Consider the following 22075-nt stretch of genomic DNA (forward strand, 5'->3'; position numbering starts at 1 on the left):
CCTTGCCGGTAGGGGTTGTGCCACCGACAGGAAAAGAGACACCATTGGAAGCAACTGTGCCGCCAGCGGTAAAATTGCCTACTTCGAACCCGGATGAAGAAAAACTACTGGCTTTCTTCTACAGATGCGGAGAGGTAGATGAGGTGGTGGAAAAGCACCATAAGGGAATACCTTTCACCTTCACACAGGATCCCGAATGGCCTCCGCAGATAGCTGTGGAGGTCATAACGGTGTCTGTGGGGTTTAGGTTGCAGGAACTCAATGAGGAATATCGCTTGTGGCCGGGCGACGCCGGCTCGGATCCCGCCTTGGTCATGAATGAGGCGTGGGGGATGGTGGAGTATACGGGCACAAGCGATGTCGGGGAGGAATAATGACAAGAAGTTGAAACGCCTCAGTGTTATAATGTTTAATGTTTGTTGCATGGTATTGTGTTTAAGAGGCTTATGTTCGCTATTACCTTCTTCCGGAGCCGCTTGGAGATTAGGTGTTTCGCTCATAAACACACACATCGCCCAGTCTGAGATTCGAACCTGCGATCCCTCGACTGCGTTTCCGCTGCTCTAACCACTAGTCCATGTGCCTCCACATACATATATATATACACATATATATATATACATATGAACATATATATATATACATATATACATATATACATACATACATACATATATATATATATATATATATATATATATATACACATGTATATACATATATACATATATATACATAAACATACATATATACATATATACATACATATATATATATATATAAATATACATAAACATATATATATATATATATATATATATATATATATATATATAATAATAATAAATATTAGGGAATAAATCCAAACTTACAGGGAAAAATCAGATTTAGGATTGAATCCAATTTTATAGTAAAATATTATATTATATTAAATTAGAGACAAAACCACTATTAGGCATTAAACTAGATTTGCCTAATAGTGGTTTTGTCTCTAATTTAATATAATATATATATAGATAGATATACGAAAGTCTCTGCAACACATTCGTATCGTCTGCGTAGCTTGCAAGGGTGGCTATCTGGGCACGTGAGGGCATATCTGAGAGGGCCACTATAAAAAGCAGTGAGCCCAAGACAATGCCCCGTGGAACACCGCTCACTATTTGTGTTTTCATAGAGGTGGCTCCATTAGCAACTACCGCCTGATTTCTATCTTTCAAAATGTCATGTGACCACTCTCCAAGTTTTCCAGCTATGCCGAGATCACGCAGTTTGTGGCATATCATACCATTCTCCACTTTGTGAAAAGCTTTTACAAAATCAATTATATCACATCCACATTAGAGTTGTTGAGTAACTGCCTCAACACCTAGTCATAATGCTGTAAGAGCTGTGCCATGCAGCTCCTACCTGGTCGAAATCCATACTGGATATAACTCAGCAAGTTATTGTCTTCGAGGAATACGATTAGTTTTCCTCTGACTATCCGTTCCCTGACTTTGCTGATGTGTGAAATCAAAGAGATAGGCATACTGTTTTTGGCATCTGCCCTGCTTCCCCCTTTATGGATTGGGCATATTATTCCCTCCTTCAGCTTGCTTGGCAGTCTGCCATTTGCAAGAAAGCTTTGGAAGAGTATCTGGAGGTGTTTTGCCAGGGCATGCTTACACAACTTGAGGAGGATTGCTGGGAAACCATCAGGACCAGCAGTTGAGTTTGTGTCCACTTCATCTATGGCTATATCTTCTTCGCTAATGTCGATGTATTCCATCGTAACTGCTTCACTGGTTATAGGTGAGGCGGCAAAGAAGTTCACTGGTTCGTTCATTTGTCTGAGTTCCAACGGGGTGGTAAAGACACTTTTGAACCTGTCATTCAGTACCTCACTGATCCTAGTTAGACTATCTGTGGGGGAGCCATTCTTTTGGAGGAGGGGTTCTATCTTGCAGAGTACTGAGGCTGTTTCTCTCGAGTAATGAAAGAAGATTTTGGGGTTTGACTTAATGTATTTTATAACCCAAGCTTCCTTGTTTGCTCTCTCTTAGCGTCCTTATACCGTCTTTCTGATGCTGAGGCGACAGTTTCTGGAAACTTCAGCTTCCTCCTTAGGTCGTCAGTTTTTAGATCACGGTCTTTTGCTGTTGCATATAGATTCAGAGTGGTGAACTCGGTAGCCCTTCTTCGTTGGGTGGTGGTGCTTGTAATGGTTAATCTCCCTTCGGATGGTGTCTGCTGTGACCTTATAAATCAGCTCATGTCTCGAACAGTAGCGTCCTTCACACAAGACATTTGAACAGTTATTGAGGATGTGCTTCAAGGTTCCTCTCTTAGAGCTAGCTAATTCAATATTCTCTTGCAGAACATGATTGTTAGATTTAGTATCGTAAATTCCTTGAATTAGGAATTTTATCCGGTGGAGATACGCTTTTCAAATGTGGGCCATGAAACTTTGTATATTATCGTTTGGTCTCATTTTAACCAGTCTCCATGGCGCCTCATCCCAACAGACGTGTTGGCTCGTACCTCATCAATCGATGCTCGCACTTCATTCAAGATTAGTAGCCTCCTGTCCTCTCTTTGTACATTGTTATAATGAGATATTGTAGTGTTACACAGGCCAGCCCTTACACGAAGTACAACACCCACGAATGCTCCGTCCATTGCTCTCCTCTTCCATCCTGTATTGGCCTCAATGTCAGCCTTAGAAACTTAAAGGTGGTAGGATTTTGGTATTATAAAACCTTCTCAGGACAGTTAGCCACAAGTTCTACTCTTAGACTGGTGATGGGAGCTTCAACTTCTTATTCTATCCTTGCAAGGAGGCACTCTACACGTACCAAGGAAGTCTTAGCCATTTCCACAGGAACCTGATGACCTTCCCCCACGAAGCTCTCCATTGTAGATATAGACCTATTTTACAAAGATCGTCCAAAGAATCCATGTGAGGATGCCATGTCGTTAAATCTAGGTCTTAAACATGTCCACTGTGAATAGTAAGACTTCCAATTCTTTGTTGGTTTCACGGATGGATGGTGTGTCTCTCAGGTTCTGTTAAACAACTGTCCCAGGATCTTCATTGGTTTCAATTGATGGATAGTATCTGTATACTACTGATCAGCATATCTGGACTTAACTGGTTTCAAACTCATTCAGCCCAAATCATCAACTCAGGAAGCTATTTTGGATAGTTCTGCCTCTTGTGACTTATGTTGTTGTCATAGTTAGAACATCGATAAAAGCTTTAATAGGGAGCTACTGAGTAACCAGACATGAAGAGATCCATCTGCACAAACTCCCACCAACTTTACAAACATGTTCATTGCAAGCGCGAAAAGAGAGGCTGAAGTGGTACATTCAGTGATAAGGCTTTTTTTTTCGATATTTTGCCAATCTGATGTCTTGGAAGCGGCAGAAACTTTTAGACTGCAGCAGAATGAGAACTTTGAACCTGTCTGATACATGGTACCAGTTCAGGGCCTCTTTAAGCAATATATGGGTTATGTAACCATAGGCCTTTGCAAGATCAAACCACAACACTTCTCTTGATTTCCTTTATTCTCTCGGGCTTCCTTGATAAACTAGAACCAAGGCTCCTTCATTGGAATTTCAACATCAACAACAGGATATGTATGTATGTATGTATGTATGTATGTATGTATGTATGTATGTATGTATGTATGTATGTATGTATGTATGCATGTATGTATGTATGTATGCATGCATGCATGTATGTATGTATGTATGTATGTATGTATGCATGTATGCATGCATGCATGTATGTATGTATGTATGTATGTATGCATGCATGCATGTATGCATGCATACATGCATGCATGCGTGCATGTATGTATGTATGTATGTATGTATGTATGTATGTGCAGATTTATTTGTTTTATGTATGTATTCTCATACATATTTAAATGATAAACTTCTGGAAAGTTTTACGGATTTTTACAGTTCCAGTGATGGATTGGATTTATAGTCTTCGGATTAGCTTTCTCCTTTCTGATTTTGAGACGCTTAATTTCTCAAGATTGGCATTTAGACAGTGTGTTATATATCCAAGGGCCCCAAGAATTACAAGTATAAACTTGAACTTGTAATCTAGATAGAGTAACTGCATATTTCTCAATGGTTCTGCATAGGTGTTCTCTTTTTCACTGATCTTCAGCTTTACGTTAACATCTGCTGGGCAGCTAATTTCCACAACTGTGCACAGTTTCTCTTCTCTATCCCAAATCATTACATCAGATCTGTTGTGCTTACATTTTATTGAGGTCTTCACTGGTACATTCCACCAGTATTCCTTTTTATCATGAGTGACTATGTCTTCTACAATATTGTGGCTTGTTATTTCTTTGTCCTCGGCATTATCTTTCCGACGGATTTCATTTTAGAGTGTCCTAGCTACAACATCATGTCACATCGGTAGATAATACTGTGATGACATTTTCAGACAACTGCTTATTATGTGGGTGATATCTTCAGTGTGAACTCCACAAAGTCTGCTTCTGTTGTCACATTTTACTGCTTTTCCTGCATCTCTATCCCTTTTGTGCATCAGGTACTTGGTTGACATTTCCTGTTCCTCGATTGCAAACGCATACCCTTCAAAGTGGGAGGTAGTAATCCGGCTATTGGTCCATGATAAACTGCTTTGATGATCGATATTACTATCATCACAGAGCTTTCTACTGACGTATCTATGAATAGTCTTCTGCTCATATAGGCTCATCCTTTCATCTGATAGTACGTTGCGGTAAAGTCGGGCGACTTCTTTGGGCATGTATTCTCGGTTATCCAAGTCTTATGATGTTATCAGCGTCACGTATGCAAACTTGTTCAAGGGATGCACTTCGACACTTGGTGGTTAGATGTTCCCGAAGGGATATGATGAGACATTCAAAGGCATTTTGGATGTTAAGCCTCTGTCGCCTTGTTTTCGTTTTAGCTAGAGGCAGTCTACGTCACTGATTATGTGGAAATTATGTGTGCTGTTAGTATTTTTCGGGTTTTCACATTAATGGTTCGAATTTCATCAAGTGCCCAATCAAGCAGCCCAAATGTTGGTATAAGTATTGGCACTGTAAACATATTGTGGGCCGCTGTTTTATTGAATGCAGAGTTCTGAGGTCCAAATTATCTTTATTCGGCTGTAATATTCTTTAGTGACACGTGTTTTGTCACAGGTGCCATTGTAAGATATATTTTCATCCACCTCTAGATACCTGTAACATTCCTCGTCAGATACAGGGTAAACAGTCAAATCAATGATGGAGGTGTTACTAGACTGGTTTATAGCTTTCCCCCTTTTCACAACCATAAAACAACATTTATTCTATATATATATGTATGTATGTATGTGACTGTACATGCATTTGTAATCTGAGTGTGAATGAATGTATATACATACATGTATATATATATGTATGTATATGTATGTATGTATATATATATATATATATATATATATATATATATATATATATATATATATATATACATATATATATATATATATATATATATATATATATATATATATATATATATATATATATATATATATATATGTATATGTGTATATGTATGTATATATACTAAGCAATAAGGGTTTAGCAACGAATTGCCTTACCACATACCGAATTTAGAAATAGCAGTCAAAGGGTTATAGCTATTTCTTCTACTAAAAAGGGAGATCTCAGTAAAAACAGCATTTGGAAGGCAGACATAAACAGGTAAGAGAGAATGAATTGACTGCAATCTATCATACATTTTTTTAGTATGTATATATATATATATACAACGCACACGCACAAAGTGAATTCGTTTTTGAGTACGTGGTTATATAAATTATGTATAAATATGGGAAAAATATGTATAAACTCTTCGTATGTGCATACACAATTCTTTTCTTTCTTCTTCATACAACCACTACCACCACAGGTACGATACACAGATTTATGTGTGTTTGTATATTGATGTAAAATTATGATGAGAAAAATGACAAATCTATCTGTCTGTCTCCCTCTCTTCCCATCTCTCTCTCTCTCTCTCTCTCTCTCTCTCTCTCTCTCTCTCTATATATATATATATATATATATATGTATATATATATATATATATATATATATATATATATGTATATATATATATGTATATATATATGTATTTCTACATATCCACACACACACACACACACATATATATATACACACAAATATACATATTTGTACTTATAAAAAATGTCAGAATTTGTTTGTACCTGTATGTATGTATTATACTGTTAATGTGTATGAGAGAGAAAACGAGAAGTAGGAAAAATACAAACTCATGTATGTTAAAAAGATCTGTGTGTCTCTGGAACTATAAGCACAAAGACTCGTAGATGCCCATACATACACACACATTTACAAGTGCTTATGTATATAAACATTTCTAACAATATGTATCCGTTTGCATGTATGCACAGCTTTACACAAAATTATGTATATACGATATATGTACAGACAAAAATAAATTTATATATATATATATATGTATAAATGTTAGTATGTGTGTATATGTATATATATATGTATATTGATAGATAGTTATATGAATGTATCTACATATATACGTATTATATACGTACATGTATGTATGTGTGTATGTGTGTGTATGTATGTGTGTGTGTGTGTGTTAGTATTGAAAACAGCTCAGCTTGGCATCCAACAGTGGCGCCATCTAGTCACTATCAGAAAATGTTTGGAATGTCCTGCTGAGGTTTATTCGTAAGACAACGTAAGAAAAAACAAAAAATAAATACGTATAGGAAACAAGCATGTATGAAATAACCGGAACTAAATGATAAACATAATAATCTTAATAGTAATAATATTATTATTACAACAAAAACAATAAGATAAATCTAAAGATCAAGGACTATAACCATTATTGTAAATTTAAGAACAAAACCAAAACAGTATTAACAACAACAACAACGATAGCAGCAGCGGTAACAGCAGCAGCAGCAGTAGTAGTAGCAACAGCAACAAGAACAACAATAATAGTTGTAGTACTAATTTTTTCTTTTTTTTTTTTGCCACATTGGTATGAGATGAGGGGGACATTATAAGGACAGTTTGTAATTTGTTTTGGGGTTTACGTAAAGGTTAGGAGAAAGGAAAGAAAATTCGGTTATATGAGATAATGTATCTGAACACAAGACTGATGCCGTCCTTCTGATATAAGAGTCCCTCCAACTAGGGTCATTCAAGAAACCCCATAGATCTAGGATCACCCTAACCACCAAATAGGTATGAGCCCTCGCACATCTGTTGCTCTCCAATATACAGTGCAAGCTTGGGGTAGGTTATTTTTGTCACGCTCACCTATCTTTTTACAAATTCGCCAAGAGAGAGAGAGAGAGAGAGAGAGAGAGAGAGAGAGAGAGAGAGCATTTTCTTTTCCACTCCCACATTCCTCTGCAAGTGGAAGTTATAAAAAAGGCGAAGAGAGAAGTTATCTTTGCCCAGCCTCGTCCGCCACACAACCTGTTTCTACCATAGCCACCTGATAGAAAAACACCGCCTGTTCTGCCTTATTTAAGGTGGATGGTGGAATGATCCCCATGAAGGACTCGGTAGATAGTCAGATTCGTCCTACACACGACAGCAGCAATTTTTGATATAAGTTATCAATGTTCGGTAGCATTGCCAGGTCAGATATTTCGTGAGGTTATCCATGGTAGTTCCCGAACCATAAGTCCTCTGAAATAGTCTAGCTAGTTCGTCCTCGGCAACACTCAGACTTTCCTAGAGAACGTCATCTCTCTTACCTCCTACGTAGAAATTCCACCGACCGCATTGCTCGACTGGTAGAGGTTACTGAGCGCTGACGACATTGCAGGGGCCAGGCGGGCGACCAATCTTGGTCTTTTCTTAATTCATGATTACAGCTCCATCAAAGAGATGAGCTACAGAAAAATGCGTTGCAAACGGCGACAACACCGGTTCATCGTCCAACAAAATCTGTAGGTGTAGTCTCAGCGCGTGTCTGCACATTAACATCCACATCATACCAAACCCGCCTTCCTGAGGACGCTAACAACAGGTGGAGCACCAGACCAGTAGAACGTATCTTTTTCACAGGAAGCAGAAAAGTAGACGCCCCAGTCTCGCCAAACGTGGATTGGGGATAAGTCAACGGTCAGTCGTTGCACTTACCCATCAGTAATCCTCTACATACTGTATTGCTAAAGTGGAACATCCACCGATCCTGTTACCCGACTGGTAGAGATCTGCGAGTGTTTGACGACATTCTTGGTGCCAGGCGCTCAGTCTCAGTCTTTTCTTTACTCAGGAGACGAACTGTAGAAAGATGTGCCTCACAAACGGAGCTGACCCACGTTCACCATCTAGAAATCATTGCAGATGGTGCAACCTGAGCGGGTGCCTGCGCATCAGAAGCCATGTTATGCCTAAGCCGCCATGCAGAGAATACTGACATCAGACTGACTACTTAACCACTGGAATGTCCCCTCCCACAAGAAAATAAATAAGAGACGCTCCAGTCTCATCACACAGTAACCGAGGTAGGGCACGACAGTCAACTGAAAAATGATGATGGAGGTGATGTAAGCATTCGCCACTTCTGCCCGACTTTTCAGGGACGGATTCCACTCCGCATCTTTCTGGAAACGGGTGTTTTGTTCATCCTTAAACAACCCTTATTCTGGGACCTTTTGAGCGAGATGGGCTACTCGACCTGAACAAAATTCTAACTGGGCCCCCACCTGCAATGTCATGCGATGTTTATCTTGATATGAGAACACCCTGTTGCGCACATATGGTTGTGATGCATGTGCCTGGTGTACTCTTATCAGACGGGTAGTCATGATGGGTATTTTGGGCTTCGTATATTTTACTCCAGTCACACGTTGATGGCATGCACTGCTCTGTCACTCAATAATGATTATAAATTATAAAGACTGACGTAACTCTTCACGAAGATAAAAAGAAAATAAGAAGAGCGCGATGCGATTTGTCATAGATTGCTTATTTTGCAGTTATTCACGTTACATTTTGGACCTGAAGAAGACAGATGATCTGTTGAAATATTGTTCAGACTGTAAAATAAACAATCTATTACAAATAGCATCGCGCTCTTCTTACTGTCTAATAATAATGATAATAATAATAATAATAATAATAATAATAATAATAATAATAATAATAATAATGATAATAATAACAATAACAATAACAATAACAATAATAATAACAATAATAATAATAATAATAATAATAACAATAATAATAATAATAATAATAATAACAATAATAATAATAATAATAAGAAGAAGAAGAAGAAGAAGGAATATATTCACAGACATGACAGAGTTGGAACCTACATACATTGGAAGCTATGCCAACATTATGGAATAACAACAGAAAAAAGATGGTATAGGCACACACCAGAAAAGGTCACAGAAAACGAGAAAGCAACCATACTCTGGGATATGCCGATACACACAGATAGAGAAATTAAGGCCAACAGACCAGATATAGTTGTCAGAGATCAAGAGAAAAAAAATGCTTTCTAATTGATGTATCAATACCGGTAGATGACAACGTGTCTCTAAAAGAAATGGAGAAACTCTCAAAATACAAAGACCTGGAAATAGAGGTAACTAGAATGTGGAATCTGAAAACAGAAACAATTCCTATCATAGTAGGTGCATTAGGCATGATAAAAAAATATTCAGACAAATACATAACAAAAACACCAGGACTTACAAACATATAACATACAGAAAATTGCACTACTAGGCACTGCCACATCCTACGCAGAACACTTTCCATACAATAACCATCAGAGCATCACAACAAATCACAGCACATACCCAAGGCACACAGAGCTGCGCTCGGTAGTGAAGTGAAAGCACGCTATAAAAATAAAACTACTGAATAATAATAATAATAATAATAATAAATAATAATAATAATAATAATAATAATAATAATAATAATAATTAATAATAATAATAATAATAATAATAATAATAATAATAATAATAATAATAATAATAATAAAAATAATAATAACAATAATAATAATAAGAAGAAGAATAAGAATAAGAATAACAACAACAACAACAACAATAAAAAATAATAATAATAGGGAATCACCGAGAATGAAGATTGCAAAATCCTGTGGAATGCAATCATTCAGTGGGATCACCTGACCAGACATCGGAAACTAGACATTGTTGTGGTGAATAAAAAAGAAAGAACATGCATGATAATCGACATAGCATATCCCTGTGACAACAGGATCAAAGAAGAGAAAAACTGAACTACTACGACGAGTTGAAGTGGGAAATACGAAGGTTGTGGTCAATGAGGAGAGTAGACGTGATACCTACAGTAATTGCCGCATTTGGAAATATCAGCACTCAAGTACCAGCATGGCTCGAAAAGATTGGTGCAAACGTAAAAGTATAACAGTTACAAAAATCATCATTACTTGTAACTGCAAGAATTCTCACAAGGTTCTTGAAGCATGACCAGTAAACAAGTGTTACCTTAGTCTGCTGGCTGTGGGCAGCTGGCACTTTCCATCACACCCAGCAAAATAAGCAACAACAGCGAGGATTTTGAGATTGGTACTTAGATGTTGAGGATTTTTCACGATACTTAACATCTAGATACCAAGTCTTATCATTTGTGGAAAGAGACTCTGAGAGACCCCGAAAGACCCTGTGAGACCTTTGACAACAGATTGCTCTCCGCTCTCACAGAATTAACCGGAGCAAGTATGATCGAGAGCTCTGAGAAGTAAAATAAAATAAAATAAAATAAAATAATACGGACAGACAAAAAATCATCTCCAGTAAATTTTAAAACCTTAATATCTACAATTCTCTGTAAAAATTTTACTATCCTTTTCTTTCCATTCCTTTCTCCCTAAGTATTCGAAAATGTAAACATCCTTTTTATTGCAAAAAAAACAAAAAAACACTACAGTTTTCTATGACCGAACATAAAAAAATTAGAAACTTTAATATCTCCGATTTTGTGTGAACATTTTATCTTTCGTTTTTCCTTGACTACCCGAATATGTAAACATGCCTTTTATTGTAACAACACAATTAAATGCACGGAAAAAATTTCAAGGACGTAAGCACCTGCCAATATATACATACTGCGCACCTACAAAAACATAGCGACATTATTTGCAACCTTAAAAGGGTTGACCAGTGGAAGTTGCACCAAGAAACGAACAATGTCGATGGTATTCTGAAATGCATCAGAACAAACAATATTACTAATAATTTGATCAAGGCCGCAAGTATTGTTGAGACAGAAAATGTGGGTGTTGATGTCAAGAAAAAGAAATATAATGGGAGTGACAAAAGAAAAGACCCACGGTGGAAAATCTCTGAAAGACCCTCTCGAAGGAAATTTCTGTGTTAGACCGAAAAGAGAAAGGGGAACTTAAAAGCGAACAAAAATACAGGGCGCTGAAAAGGAAGTACAATATTGAAAGAAAGAGCCTGAAAGTGGTAATGGAGGAACTGAAAGAGCGCCTCGTTGCAAAAAAAAAAACAAAAAAAAAACGCAAAGATGGTAAGATACGACCAAAGAATGAAGGGTTACCAGCAGAATAGGTTATTCAGAGTAGATAAGAAGAGATTCTATAAAGAAATAAATAGAGAGTGCACAGATGAAAAGTTGATACCAGATAACAATGAAAATCAAATGTTTTGGAGTGACATCTGGAACAAATCAAGGAGCACAAGAAGGATGCTGAATGGTTGCAAGAACCGAAATTATCAGAAGTAAGAAGGAATATAAGAGACGCCACGATAATATAGCCAGGCTTGTCCATTGGACACTTTGCAACAAGTATGGATTTGACAGAAAAAAAAATTGGTACGACTACAAACCCGAAGGCATCATTGAAAATAATAATGCAAATATCCTGTGGGGTTTGTGATTCAGTGCGACCATGAGATAGAGAGTAGTAAGCCAGATATAGTTTTAATTGAGGAAGAAAGCAAACTATGCTGGATCATAGAAAGTTATCCATGAATCCTGGTCCGGAAACCTCCAAGAACAAATCAGCCGATTATTTTCCTGGACAATTTTATTTGCCACTAATTCTTTACAGGACTCTAGTGTCGAATTCTTTCTTACTGGATTGCATGGAAGGTTGTGAACGCTTAACGACATTGAAACCCCGTGTCTCGGCCTTTTCGTGGCTTGGGACTATCAAAGAGACGAAGCGAAAAACGAATCTGAGGAAAGGTCGCCAGATTGGATCATCTTCAAGGAATCACTGGAAATATAGTAACCTGACAATTAGCTAAGGTATACCCAGCCTTCCACGTACATGTGTTTATAAAAGATAGACCATCTGACGTGGAACGCATTCCTTCCACAAAAGCAAGAGAATAAACGCTCCAATCTGCTCAGACGCGAAACCGAGGCAAAGGTCATGATTCCATCCATGCCAGGTACCTTACCTATGATGTACCATATGTAAATAGAGTTTTTTTGTGGATGAATCTATTCGGGGTAGCGCATGCTTGTGCATCGGTAATCAGACTAGCAATCTTGTCACCAGCTCCTTGTGTAAATCTTGAAATTTTTGTTTAGTAGAATCACGGACCAAGAATTATCATTGTGATCCCTTTTATTTAGGTGTGTGTGCGTGTGTGTATGTATGTATGTGTGTGTGTCTGTGTGTGTGTGTGTGTGTGTGTGTGTGTGTGTGTGTGTGTGCGTGTGTATGTGATTCTTTTTGTCAGTTTACTCATAGATAACTGTTGCCTATGTACTTCATGTACTTCATTGACTGACAACTAACAATTATCGTCCACGCGCAAATTAATCAGTTGGGATGTATTGCCCTATTTTATTCATTTATTTCCACTGATATTTATTGGCTGTCAATGCAGAAATCATTTGAACTGAAAACTGTAATCGAATTTGGCGAAGTGCTTAGTGCTGAGAATAAATCACATTCAATGACCACAACTGATGCCTGTACATTTGCACAATGCAATGAAAAATTGTTCTTGAAATATTTAAAGTTCCTTTAATCTCTTGATCGCCATGAAGCGAAAGCGAATTCAGCAAACATTCGTTGCTTCGTGACCATCTCTCCAAACATTCGTTATCTTCGAATATTCCGTGCAGGGGTGTCATCATTGGCACGCACCAATTACTGACGTAAATGTTGGCATTATCAAACTTCCTTCTCTTCATCTTTTCCATTTCTTTTTTCGCGCTCCAATATTTTTTGTTGACATCATTATCCTGTTCCTGTCCTACTGCCTTTTCCTTACCACTGCTTTTTTTTTTACATAATGTATTTATGTATAGAAAAACAAAGTTTGTTTGGGTCGACATAATACTGTAATACTACAATAAAGGTTACTTGAACTGTAGATTGTTGGTTAAAACAAATTTTTTTTTCTTCTATCGGCAGTGATCCGGATAGGCTACAGTTATCTACAAAAATGTTTCCTTGAAAGAGAGAGAGAGAGGGAGAGAGAGAGAGAGAGAGAGAGAGAGAGAGAGAGAGAGAGAGAGAGAGAGAGAGAGAGAGAGAGAGAGAGAGAGAGAGAGGGAGAATGACAGAGACAGACAGAGACAGAAAAGAGAAATCATCCCCACAGAAAGTTTTCTTCAGATTAAAAAAGCCACTTGCAAAAACAGAAGATTTTCTGTAACGGTAGAGGATAGTGTTTAAGCATTACGGATTCCCACAGGAAATAAAATAAACGCTGCTGATGATGGTAGCACGGATGGTAGTCGGGGTGTCGAGAGACAACATGTCTCCAGAACAACAACAAAAACAAAAGTAGGGTAGCAGTGAAGAGTTAGGAGCGGGTGTTAGAGGTCACCTATTTTACTCAATGTCATTGTGAATACCACTCGACAAAATAGAAGCCATAAGAACTAGAGATATATATATATATATAATAAAACTGTGAATTAGATGTTCAAAGTTAAACGATATCAAATAATTTCAGTACAAATGTGGGATGTATCGTAATTCCGTCAATGACTGCCATCCTTAGACTGTCATGTAATTGATTTCTGCCTCTCTCTCTCTCTCTCTCTCTCTCTATATATATATATATATATATATATCTGTCTATCTGTGTGTGTGTGTGTGTGTGTGTATATATATATGTATGTATGTATGTTTGTTTATGTATAAGTATGCCTTTGTGTGAGTGTGTGAGTGTGAGCTTGTGTATGTCTAATAATTAAGTACCAATCAGGCGCAGGCGTGGCTGTGTGGTAGAAGCTGTGGTAGAAGCTTACATCCCAATCACATGGTTCTAGGTTCCGTCCCACTGCGTGGCCCCTTGAGAAAGTGTCTTCTACAATAGCCGCGGGCCGAATAAAGCCTTGTGAGTGGATCTGATAGACGGAACCTGAACGAAGCCCGTCGTATATATATTTATATCTATATCTATATCTATATCTATGCGTGTGTCTTTATGTCTTATGTTTGTCCTCCACCACCGCTTGACGATCGGTGTGTTTGCCTTCCCACAACTTAGCGGTTTGGCAAAAGTGTAGATACAATAAGTACCAGGTATTAAAACAGTGGACCGTTTTCACCAAGGAACTCACGCCCATGAACAGGAGGTGGTTGATTGTTAGGGATTTTTCCTTTAGTTGGTACCCGAGGTTATCATGCAGAGAACAAAAGACAACGGAGATAGGCTATCACTCTGGAAAATCCCTCTTCCGATACCCAGAGTGCCGAAAATGTTTCGGTAAGATGTCAGTTCAGTTTTACATCCTACTATGTTTCTCTTCAGGAAACACGTTACATTCTTCGTAATTTCAAACAGATCTAAGCACTCGATGATCCACGAATGTGGAATCATATCATAAACTTTGCGATAATCAATCTCGGTCATTCCCAGATTTGTTCTGCTTCGTATACAATCTTGCATTACCATTTTGTTGATCTTTGATATCCTTTTATAGCATTTTTGTTCTGTCGGTAACATATCGTTCTCATCAAGATATTTATACACTTCTTTTGCAATTTTTCATGAGAGTAACCTCTACAGTAATGGGAGGCAAGAAATTGGTCTGTAATTCTTAGCAGCATTTCCCTTTGATGCACCATTCAAGCACAACACCGTTCGTCCTTTTGTCAACCAGCCCCGGATTTCTTCTCCATTGATCAATTTATGGCAACTACGTGTACACTATCAGGTCCTGCTGCTTTCCAATTGCTTGTCTGTTTACTCATATTTCTGATACTGTCTTCTGTGAAGCGGATAGCCTCTTGCTGGGGATAAGAAGCTGTTTGCATCAGGCTACAGAGCCATTCAGCTGTAGTATTATGTTGTTCTTGCTTACTCCATATCTTACCCGCAAAAAGTCGACTTTCATCAGGGACTAATCTTTCACGTTTTTTGTCATCATTAAATTGTTAGTAAAATCTTTTTTGGTCGGTTCTGAACAATTTATTTCACTGGTATTACTTAATCCGTTGTTCAAACCTAGTTTGCTTTGCTTTTCTTGCATGTATGCACTGCTTCAGATCTTCAATTACAACATTCAGGCCTTTTGTATCTACACCATACTTCTTCCTAACGCTTTCGAGTTTCCTTTCATAAGTTCTCCATCTTTTTCCTGACAATCATTGACACTACACTGTTGAAGGAGTTTATATCTTCATTAATTCACCTTCTCCACCATGGTTGTTTATTTCCTCTTCTATCCGTTGCTGTTCTATTCTCAGTACTTCTCAATCTCATCCTTTCCGCCACAATCCTATTAGCAGCCTTGATACGATTATTTGTTTGTGTGATGTTATTTGTTTCAATGTATCTCAATACATTATTGACTTTATTTGTATCTTGATTTAGTTTCCAATGGTTAGTTGTATATAAATTCCGTCCCTTCTATATTTAATAGATCCAAAATTCACGGTATTATATTCTTGCAAAGAATTGTCCATCTTTTCCACTATACCACTTTCGTTTCTTGCATGCTCAGCATCACCCAATATTCTTCTTTAAATTGGAATTCTGTTAACCATACGTGCTTTCGTATTGCTCTTGCTTGGTCAGATAATCTCTGTTCAGTAATTTCAAACAGTTCCATTACCTTCCATTCACTGCGCATTCATTTTCTGACAGGCACGCCATTTGTATCTAACGCGGTGCTCTGGTAGTAACACTCCATAACCATCATGTTTACTTGTTTACTCCACTTATGTCTTGTAACATGGCTAGCAGTCGTTCGATTACAACCGAGCCCACCTTGCTGGACAGTGGGGCACCTGCCGGATGCGGCACCTTCACAATTGGTTCCAGTTCCGTTCATACCATTATCGTCATCTATTTTGCTTGGCATTTTCACTCATAAATGTGTGTTTTTAGGTTACTACCAACCAGTATTTTTATCGAGATACCATATTTATCAAGGTAGTCCACCAAGGCAGCAGGGGCCTTGCTCTCCTAGTTTTGAACTTAAAGGACAGTTATTATTATTAATATTATTATTATTATTATTATTATTATTATTATTATTATTATTATTATTATTATTATTATTATTATTATTATTATTATTATTATTATTATTATTATTATTATTGTTATTGTTATTGTTATTCAGTAGTTTTATTTTTATAGCGTGCTTTCACTTCACTACCGAGCGCAGCTCTGTGTGCCTTGGGTATGTGCTGTGATTTGTTGTGATGCTCTGATGGTTATTGTATGGAAAGTGTTCTGCGTAGGATGTGTGCAGTGCCTAGTAGTGCAATTTTCTGTATGTTATATGTGTTTGTAAGTCCTGGTGTTTTTGTTATGTATTTGTCTGAATATTTTTTTATCATGCCTAATGCACCTACTATGATAGGAATTGTTTCTGTTTTCAGGTTCCACATTCTAGTTACCTCTATTTCCAGGTCTTTGTATTTTGAGAGTTTCTCCATTTCTTTTAGAGACACGTTGTCATCTGCCAGTATTGATACATCAGTTATTGTTATTATTATTATTATTATTATTATTATTATTATTATTATTATTATTATTATTATTATTGGATGCTTTACTTCTCAGAACTCTCGATCTTACTCTGGTTGACTCTGAGAGAGGAGACAGCAACTTCTTGTCAGAAGTCTCCGCAACTTATAAAGGTTTGGTACCTGGATGTTAACTCATCGTAGAAGACACTCAACACCCAGGCATAAATCTTAAAATCCTGGCTGTCCTCGATACAGCAGTTTTTTGGGCCTGCTCTGCTCTCATGTCAGATCCAGTTTCTCTGATATATTTCTCGATCCTGGTTGTTAGTGCTCTGAGTTCCCCTACAATTACTGGGATGATAGTTACTCTCCTCCTTGCCCACATTCTTGCAATTTCGTCTTTTAGTAGTCTGTATTTCTCCATCTTCTCCTGCTCTTTGTCATCTTTTTCTACTTTTTCTTTGTCATTTCCTTTTCCTTTATTCACCACAACAATGTTTGGACTCATTCCTAGTAGAGTTTGTCTTCATTCCTGGTAGACTTTATGTGGTTAGCGGGTTACCTACTACCTGTAACTTTAGATATCCTCACGCTTTTCATAATCTGTCAAAGGCTCAAAATCCTTCTGATAAGCTTTCCTGTTCCTAAGATGTTCTGTAGAAGCTCTACAGGACATTCTATTCCAATCTCCTTCAATCATTTGTCTATATTATTATTCACAGTTCCTAATGCATCAATTATTACAGGTACAACCTTTACAGTTTTCATAATCCAATGTTGAAATCAAACAAACATGATGGATTAATTAGTAAGCAACCTGACCCAAAAGTCAGGTCACTCGTGGTTTTATGTATTTTTTTCTGTGAGCAGACCTCGAAATCTCCTTATTAAGGAATATTCATTGTTAAAATGTTATCTATCAGTGTTATACTAAAGCTCAAACTTTTTGTGGTGTTAGTAGTGTTATGGGCTGTGATGGAGCTATGTGGTGTTGGTGGAGGGGATTGCAGATGAGGTGGACGGAAGTAAGGCTTGCAGGGGCCGGCGGAAGGGTGAAAGAGGCATGCGTGGGCAGGAAGCACGTGTGGGGAGTTCGAGCTGAGACGACAGAGAGGCAAGACGTGTTTAGTTCGTGAGAGTGACCGTTGATTCCGCCGAGGTCAACAGGTAAGGCCTTTTGTATTTCTTTCTCCTGTTTGCTTCTTTTTCTGTTGTCCTTTTCTTCCATCACACTACAGTTTTTTTTCCTGCAATTTGATTAAGATGATATAGATTACAAATAAAATAGTCATTTCCCCCTTAAAAAAAAATGAAATTGATAATGTCGACACTTCAAAGAGTCGCCGCAGCTACCACCTTTTTCCTCACTTTCTTTCACTAATCATTGATACAACTTTCGAGTTCCGTGGAATGAAAGATTGAAATTCTCCCTATATTTTTATGAGATATATTTTGAATCACCGGTACTTGATTTTTTTTTCTTAAAGGGGAAAATTACTATTTCATTTAAAATAAAATTAATCTTTATAATCTTAATCAAAAAACAGAAAAACAGACAGAGAGACTATCTATTTATAGACGAAGATCAGTTGCAATAGGTGGAGTTGAATTTCATAAGAATGGAAAAACAAACAACAACAAATGGGTTAAACCTCATAATGAAACTCTTTTAAGAGTGTTCAAACGCCACTGCAACTTTGAAATCGTTGCCTCAGTGAGGTCAATTAAGAACGTCATCAAGTACACGCTGAAAGGCAAAGACGAAGCTGCTGTTCAAATAAACAATGACAACGAAATTAGTCATTATCTAATGGATATTATATTGGACCATTTGAAGCAGTTACATCCATTTTCAATTCATGAAAGCACCTGCAGTAGTGAGACTGCGAGTTCATTTACCAGATGCACAGAGAATATTATTAGAAATAATGAGGATGTATATGGCTATCATGAACGACATATGAGAACAACATTGACAGAATTCTTTTCATTGTGCATCAATTATGACTTTGCAAAAACATTACTTTATGCTGAAGTACCCATGTATTTCACTCGGAACAATAGAAACAAAGAATGGCAAAGAAGAAAGCGAGGAAAAATTCCGAATGCCATTTGAACGTTTTCAAAGAAGAAACACCTGGTCGTGTTTATGTTGCACAGCAAAGGCAGAAGAACTGTATTATTTCAGAATTTTATTGCATGAAGTTCGAAATGGTATTTTTTCCAATCCCGCCGCGCATCAACGTTTTCAACTTGGAGTGGTTGTGACCCAACGGGTCACGGTGGGTACATCTAGTTACTACTAAGTTTTGGTTACACCTGTTTACACAGAAAACCCTCATAACACACACGCACACGTATATACACACATGCGTGCACACACATACAAACACACGCACACACACGTCAACACACGCAGAGTTTTGTCCTGTGTCGTCTTTAATGTTTCTCTTAATGTAAACCCTTTGTGATTAATGACGAAATCATGATTAACATCGTGTGCTCAAGAACTGGGAAGAAGTGATGATCAGGGTGACAAGTCTCCCCTAGAAATGCACTGAGGAGAAACTATCCCTGAAGGGTTGGTGAATGCCTACATCGTATCTGTCATCTGCTACTGTCTTACCGTCGTGCCTTGCCACGCTTCATGGCTGACCAGAAAAGAACGCTTGCTCTTTCGCTTTCTTCGAAGAAGACACATTTCTGTTTGTCAGACGGTCAATTTGATTCAACAACCGTAGTGTGGATGACTGACTGATGGTCCGTTACATGAGCTGAAACTACGACATCTGTAGCGTTTCCATAACTATTTGCAGGTGAGGTCGACGTTTTTTAGACTCGCTTATCTGCAGTTTATCTCTTTGATAGACCTGCAGTCTGGGTTTCTGTAGAGGATTAGTGTTGGCTAAAAGCGGTGACGTCCTCGGGAAACTTTGGATGCCGATGAAAATCAACTAACCTGTCTCTTCCGAAGGACTTTCGGACCTGGGCCATCGGCAATTTCAAGAAATGATTGGCTTGACACTGCACCCAAGAAGTATTGTCGGTTTGGAATAAGCTCTACAGGCATAGTAGTGTCGCCAACCACATCTGTCCGAAATGTGAGCAGGGCGACGCAACCATTCTACACGTGCTAGTACGGTGCTCAAACATTGTTGGTTATGTCAAACTGTTGCTTTCATGTGTAGGATGGATGCGACTATTGATTGACTCCGTTGTGAAGATAACCATCTTCCTTTGGCCAGAAAGGGCAGGCACTTTTCCTCTGTCTGGTATCTACGGCATAAGAGGTTGTGTGACGGACAATATTGAAAGAAGTGAAGACCACCACTTTACTCTTCGACCAAGCTCTCGTGGTCTTTTTAAAATTCCACTTGAAAAGGTTGAAGCGAGTGTGCTACCCTTCACTCAGTAAATTTGTTGAAAGGTGAGTGAATATTGCGAGTATGGCCCGAGTAAGTAGGCCTACTCTAGGCCAGCACTTGCTGGCTGCAGAGTATGTAGGAAAAGGAGTCTGGTGAGCAGAATGGCTCACCAGAAATACTTTAATGATGTAACAAGTTAGTGAGATCGGACGGTAATTCACCGCAAACAATTTATATCTATTTTTAAAAACAGAGATGATACTGGGGTAGAAAATGTTTAGGAATAAAAATTTAGTCCAACGAATTCCTTTATAGATTAACAAGACAATATGCAAGTTGATGTCTGCACGTCTTCTGGGTGAAAGCGGAGTATCTTTCACGGCTCACTGCCGTGGTATATTTTGATAATTTTCAACGAATATATTGAGAGGTGTCAGGTTACAGAATATCAGAGTTAAAAATTACACAGCAAAATATGCACCCCATCCAAAATATTTCAGGAGATAGACAATGTAGATAAAGGACATATCAGATTACATTCTTTGATTTAGCATAATCCATTTAGGGTCAAGGTTCCTGAAAGATCAGTAGGTTATCAAGTTTATTGCATGCATGTATGATGAAGAGAAAGAAAAGAATATCTTAGATATAAAATTATAGAGAAAGGACAATTTACTACTGCAACCACAGAAGGGATAGTAATAAGAAGGTATTATAAAGAAAAGTTGATACAGACATGAGATTTGAAAAGAAATAAAATATACAAATGGCGTGGAGATTTGTTAGCATAAAGTGGCCACCTTTGTACTCAATTCTAGATAATCTTCGGTCTTTTTCAATTGAAGAGAAATTAAATTAGATGCAGTAATTACGGATTAAATTATGCATTAGTTAAGGAATAAGCGACTGGTTGGTTATACAATAAATAATCCAAGTGAGAGTGCAACAATCAATAAAGTAAGAATAGTTTCATAAACACTGATTGAATCAAGGCTAATTAGCTATGCAGGGCTTTTATGTGGAAAAATTAAGACGGTTTTATCAAACAAGTGGAAGCAGTGGATTAATTACTCGTTACAATTATTAATCAAATTAGACCAACAATTTAGGATTCTAAAGCCGCTACCGCGCACAAATTACAGCTACCACATCCACCTCTGTATTGAAGGACACTACCAAAAATTGGCCACTAAATTAAGTAGTCAGTATTTTTTTGCCTGAAGTTCCATATGAACTTATCCAGCAAAGTGCTGCACACCTTCCTTTTGTATTTAGAGGAGTCAACATGTTTACGCAAAATTGACCTTGAATTTAGAAGCGGTAGCTTTTATGTAATATTGGACTCTATCCGATCACTTATATCATTTATATATAAAATTATTCCTTAGATATAGATCATTTAAAGAGGATTTACCACGGTTTCTATAGTCGCACGTACTATGAAGTTTATCCAAGGAAGTTCATTTATTCTTTTAGCTTAATGTCATTACAAAGAAGAGATATAGTATTACTGTTATAACCAATTTTTGTACCGGTGAGATATGTATTACTTGCAATAGATCTAGGTCCGTATTTGCTACCTGAATAATTTAAGGTAAATTTGCTATTCCTAATAGCATTCAGTTTCCTACTGTCAACAGTTGCTATATGGTCTTCTAGATTAGGCGTGCTGGAACACGCAAAATTTGTGATATATTTAATGAATATCT

At 37.5% G+C, this 22075-nt stretch overlaps 1 long non-coding RNA gene across 1 annotated transcript; it reads right to left on the minus strand.

Annotated features, from left to right (window-relative positions):
* Positions 1-4548: 4548 nt before the first annotated feature.
* On the minus strand, positions 4549-15498 carry LOC118764107. The gene is made up of 3 exons (XR_004999898.1): positions 15488-15498; positions 13898-13905; positions 4549-4703 (listed from the first exon to the last, which is right to left on the minus strand). It is a non-coding gene; the product is annotated as an uncharacterized LOC118764107 (long non-coding RNA).
* Positions 15499-22075: the final 6577 nt, after the last annotated feature.

The sequence above is a fragment of the Octopus sinensis genome, linkage group LG7 (assembly GCF_006345805.1).
Source record: "Octopus sinensis linkage group LG7, ASM634580v1, whole genome shotgun sequence".
In the NCBI taxonomy this organism is placed as follows: domain Eukaryota; kingdom Metazoa; phylum Mollusca; class Cephalopoda; order Octopoda; family Octopodidae; genus Octopus; species Octopus sinensis.